Source organism: Telopea speciosissima, chromosome 6 (assembly GCF_018873765.1).
Source record: "Telopea speciosissima isolate NSW1024214 ecotype Mountain lineage chromosome 6, Tspe_v1, whole genome shotgun sequence".
NCBI lineage: Eukaryota > Viridiplantae > Streptophyta > Magnoliopsida > Proteales > Proteaceae > Telopea > Telopea speciosissima.
Genome location: NC_057921.1, coordinates 11,891,000 through 11,897,125, shown reverse-complemented (window position 1 = coordinate 11,897,125; position 6,126 = coordinate 11,891,000).

Sequence of the window (6,126 nt, the reverse complement as noted above, 5' to 3'; positions counted from 1 at the left end):
TTTTGAAAATTATAAAAATATTTAAAAAATTCAAAAAAAAAGCAAAAAATAAGAAAAAATGTGAGGTTTTTGTTTTAAAATTAATGAAAAATGTAAAAGTAAATTGTACATACTTTTTAATTGTTGCCCATTTACATATCTTTTCGATTTTGTGGTGCTAGGCCAATAATTATTTGAAAAATATTTTAAAAAATTATTTTTAAATATGAGAAAAATGTGAGGGTTAGGGGGAAAATACAAAATAGCTATAAGTAAATTCTACATGTTGTTTTATTGCTGCCCATTTGCATATAATTTCGATTTTGTTGTGCTAGGATAATATTTGTTTGAAAAATATTTTAAAATTTTTTTTTTAAATATGAGAAAAATATGAGGGTTAGGGGAAAAATACTAAATAGTTATATACTTGTGTTAGTGCTCTTAAACTAAAAGAATTTATGTGCTTCAGTGATTAATGAATTGTCTTTTATTCATGCAACAGTAAACTAGTCCGATTATGGCAGACCGTGGTAAACGACAAAGCTAGAGGCAGGAGGGGCAGAGGCAGCCAGCCTAGGCCCAGGGCCAGGGGGAGGAGAGAACACCCAGGCACACTAGGGGTGACATTGCATGGTTGCACGGCACTCCAATTGATGGGGATAAAAGAAAAACACAATGCAATTACTATCATCAAAAGTTTTGGGGAGGTGGTGCCACTAGACTCAAACAACATCTAGCTGGGAATTCTCCTGAAGGGGTCTCATGTCATATGGTCCCTGTTGAGGTATTTAGGGCTGTCATTGAGTACATGAAGGGAGGAAGTAAGAGGAAGGCTCAGAGGGAGAAGGCAAGAGTAGAACTTGAGGAAGCAGTGATGTGTACAGCGGGAGGCTATCATGATGATGTTGATCATGGTGATGATGATGATGACAGTGATGATCTTGTTCTTGATGATATAGAGACTGAGTGAGAGGCTAGGGATTAGAGACGAGCATAGATGATGAGCAGAGTCAGTTATCAAGAGGATCAGGAGAGACAGAGAGTAGGTAGTAGTGGAGGGGCTGGTACCTCTAAAGCTGGTGCTAGTGGTAGTAGAGGAGTAGGTGGGTTGCCTAATCCCTTTAGGAGATCACAGAGTACGAGGGCAGCTCCGCCTCCACCATCTCTAGTAGTACCACCACGAGATGACCCAACACTTCAGCAAGCACCTGGTGTTTATAGAAAGAGAGGCAACAAGCAACCAAAAATCAAGGGAGCATGGAAAAATCTGAAGGGGATGGTAAAGAAATCTATAGCTAAGTGGATGTTATACAATACCATCAGCAAACACAGCACAAGGCCCCTTTTATCAGACTGTGATAGATTCCATTGCTGAGGCTGGCCCAGGGTATAAGAGGCCCACCCCACATGAGATTTTGAATGCATATTTACCCCAGCAAAAGAGAGAGCTTGAAGACTACATCAATGAAATGAGGGGGATGTGGGAGAGCTATGGGGTGACCATAATGTGTGATGGTTGGACTGGTCCTACAAGAAAGTCCATCATCAACTTTATGGTGTATTGTGATGGGAGGACAATCTTTCTGAAGTCTGTTGATGCACCCAAAGAGAAAAAGGATGCAAAATATATCTACAAACTGTTGAAGGGAGTGGTAGAAGATGTAGGAGTGGGGAACCTTGTCCAAATTATAACAGGCAACAGAAGCAACTACAAGAGTGCCAGTGAGAAGTTGATGCAAAATAGTAAGTATCGATTGTTTTGGACTCCATGTGCTGCCCATTATATAGACCTCATGTTGAAGGATATGGGAAAGATCAAATTGGTACAACATGTTGTGGAAAAGATAAGACAAATGACCAACTTTGTCTACAACTATGGGTTTGCATTAAACTTCTTGAGGGAGAAGTGTGGGGGTGATTTAGTGAGGCCACGCATAACTAGATTCGCCACCAACTACATTGCACTCAAGAGTATAGAGACCAAGAAGTCTGAACTTAGATCTATGTTTTCTTCTGAAGACTGGTTCAACTGGAATGGGTCCAATATCCATGGTGGTAGGGAAGCACAAGCTACCATTTCATCAGATGACTTTTGGTCAAAGTTGCATAAAGTGGTACAACTTCTAGACCCAATGGTCAAGGTTTTACATATAGTTGATTCTGCTTTCAAGGGACCAACTATGCCACATCTATATGCTGCCATAGACTTGATGAATGAAGATTTTTACAATGCAAATCCACGAGATAGCAAACACTTTCTCAAAATTATCAAGGAGCGCTGGGAAAATCAACCTATGCATCCATTGCATAAGGCTGGTGAGTGTAGTTTATTTTTTATGCAATTACATCTTTTAAAGTTAATTTGAAAGATATATTACTAACTATTAAGGCATTGAAAATATGTAATGTCAATTTCAGCATATTATTTGAACCCCAAGTACCAATACAATCATAGGCTTGGGTTGAATAGTAGTCTTATTAACGTAGTAAAAGAAGTAGCTGCCAAGTTGGAGCCGAATAGTAAATTACAAGCTATATGCAACAATGAGGTGAGTGTTATAAGTTATAATTCATTTGGAATTACTCAATTCAATACTAAATAGTAATGAGTCATTACTAATTTTAAATATTTAACAAATGATTATAGTTGAAGATTTTTAGAGATGCATTGGGAAGTTTTATCGATGCTGCAGAGCAAGGTTGGACACGCGGTGATGCCAGTACTCATTAGTCATTACTCAATTCAATATCTTATTCTTTAAATTATGTATGTATTGAAACTTTTGAAATGAAGGTGACATGTCTCTGTGATTGTAATGCAGCTGAATGGTGGGTGTTGTATGGGGGTTCGACAGACAATTTAAGAAAAATAGCAATCAAGGTTCTCTCCAAGACATGTTCAGCATCTGGCTGTGAACGAAATTGGAGTACATTTTCTCCCATCCACTCCAAGAGAAGAAATAGATTGGATTCTAAACGTCTATCTGACTTGGTGTATGTGTATCACAATTTGAAGTTGAAGATGCAACACATACACATGGGACAAGAGGGTATCAGGAAAAATATTGATCTCACCGACATTTTTCAGGTGGAGTCAGATGATGAAGATCCTATTATGAATTGGGTGAGGGATAGAGGTGAGCTAGTGTTAGATCAGCCTGGAGGTAGGCCTGACCCCATGATAGCCGAATATATAAAAATTGATGTGGATGACTTCATGGCTGCAGAGGGTGAGGTACACGCATGAGACGCGTCACCCATACCGTTCCAGCCTACTGGCAGCAATGTTGATGAGGAGGAAGAAGATTGGTCCGTGTCCTCTGGTGGCGGTGGTGGTGGAGATGGTGATGATGGACATGATGATGATGGTGATGGTGGTCAAGCATATGAGGGAACTCGAGTCCCGTATGTGATAGAAGAGCAGCAAGAGGCAATCTGTGCCCCCACATCGGCCACACGGCCCACACCGTCCACCTTGACCTACTCGAGAAAGCATCGTGGCCAGTCCTGTCCTGGTGGCCGTGGTAGTGGTACTAGTAGGCAGGCTGATCTTATGGACATTGATACTCTATCTGGCTCTGTTGGTGGACTGAGTATTGGCGATAGAGATAGCAGATTAAGTGGGCATTTTCCTTTTGCCGTGCCCCATCTTTTCATATAGAGAGCAGTCCATCTCCAACACAATCATAGTATAGGTCATCGCATTCACATCCATATGGCGAAGGGTAGGCTGGGCAGTGGACTTGGGGGCTGGAGCCTATATCTTCTCCATCCATTCCCAGTTTTGAGTATGACTCCCACTCATAGGGACGTAGTGGATCATCTTTTGTGGATGACATCTTTTCCTACCCAACCCACCAGTCGTACAGCCCATACCCGTACATGCTCCCAGATGTATCATATGACTCATATCATAGTGGATCAGTGGGTAGTACTTCTTCACAGTTTGGTGACCTATATCCTAGGATAGGTTACCTTTAACATGTTGATGATGCAGTTTACATGGCCACTGTGGATGGCTACACTCGTTTCTTCTCCCAGACTATGACGTGACATTCATTTGTCCAACAGTCAGAGAGCAATACACGTCGGCTCCATCAGACTATGAGTGGGGTTGATCCTGAACGACGGAGTAGTTATTATTAAAAAATTTGTAAACATTTGAGTCATTTCATGACTACTTGACTTGTATTGGACTATTGGGGATATTGTCATTTTGAATTTTTGATATCATCTTCTTAAGTTGTTAACTTGTTATTGATTTAATGTACTTAATATTATGACTTAAGTTATGAGTTATGATTTATGACTGTTATGAGTCATTCACTTTATGTTTCCAACTTCCAAGTCAATTTACTTGTTTAAATTGCTTATTAATCATTAATTTATTATGTCCTCTAGTACTTAAAGTCTTAAATAATGTGTATGTGTAATTAACTAAGTTATACATTAGGGTTCGACCATACATTGCCAATTAATGGTGCAAATCCAAAACACCATTTTAGGTGACTATTTTTGTAATTTGAACATTTAAATGTGTTTATATAGCCTAAAATAAGGTTTCCATGAAGTTTCAAGCCTTAACTTGGCCTAAAACCCATCGAAATGACCTACCATAACATACTAGAAAAAATACAAAATTTCGACGGATATTTTGGATATTTCGGTCAGCCCAAAACACCGAAATGAAACGAGTTTTTAAACCATGCTTTCGACATCTTCCACATGAGTGTCGATAACAGGAACTTCGAGGGCTGGATCTTCCTTGAAGATAGAAATTACTGAAACTTCTTCTTTCTCAATCAACGTTGCTTCGATGTCAAGCTCTTCAGGGACTGTCCTATTAGCAGGTGGGGCAGCCATTTGCATTTCATGGGTAATTGGAAGGTTTTTCAAGACCTCTCCAATCAAACGATCCAACCGTTCAAGTCTCGAGAGCTCTTCATCCTGTGTTGATTTATTCGTGAAATCCCATGACCATTCAATATTGTAGTTTAATTCTAACTCACTTAGACACGAAAATTGAATATTCAGTGTACAGTAATCATCATAAATATTACGACCTTGAAGAATATTCCTTGCTGAAATACCACTCAGGAGTGACTGATACTGGACAAAAGCTTGACAAACAATAGCAAACTGATGAAAGATCTTGATCTTTTCAACAAATCCATGAGGAGAAAACACTTAATGCAACACTTTCATAGTTATAGGATAGAGCAGCTGGTGGATTGTAACTAAAAGAATTCGGTTGGGTGGTGGTTCTGAGAACATTGATAGCACAATTGTAAATACAATGAAGTTTATAAGGACGGTGGTAGAATTGTAATTTATTGGATTGCAAACCAGAGAGAAGAAAAGAAAAAAAAATGTGGTATACTTGGTGGGGCTGGGGAGGGGTGAACTTGGAAACTATGAAAAAGAAAGACAATGTAGAATAAGAATAGAAGGAGGGGCAATTCTGGAAAGAAAGGATGAGAAATGACTGAAATAAACTAAAAGACTAAAGTGGGGGTAATAGGGGAAAAATTGGTCTTAAATGAAGGGAAAATAATATAATAAAGATAACTAGAGGGGGCAGTTTAGGAAATTGAAAAGAGAAAGACACAAAGGGGACTCTTGAATGGTTACCGTGTTCGACTTGGAAGGTAGAACCAGAGGGGAGATGGCAGGAGAAGTGTTGCGAGCTACAATCAAGGAGCTCGAATCAAGCCACCAGTGGAACTTCGACAGTCAGAGATGGAGTTCGAACCACCGCTACTGAAATCAAGTGTAATTTCTGTCTTTTCTCTTTTGGCTCTGTTTCTCTATCTCTTGATCTCTCTATTCTTTTTCACTTCCATTTTTTTTTGGTTGCTGGCAAAGCAATCAATTAGGGTTGTGAGGGGAGGCTGGGTTTCAATGGGTGATGGGAGAGGTAAAAGGGTTGCCGCAAGAAGGGGTTAGGGTTTTGACAGTTTTTTTTTTTTTTTGGTTCGTTGTGACTGAATCCTCACAAGGGAAAGGGAAGTTGGTAAGGGTGGTTCTGTGAACAAGGGTTGGGACGGGGTTTTAGTGGGCTGTTGGTTGTTGCGGAAGATGAGAGAGAGAGTTCTGGCTTTGTTTTGTTTTTTTTTTTTTTTTTTTTTCAACTGAAGGTTGTGGGTT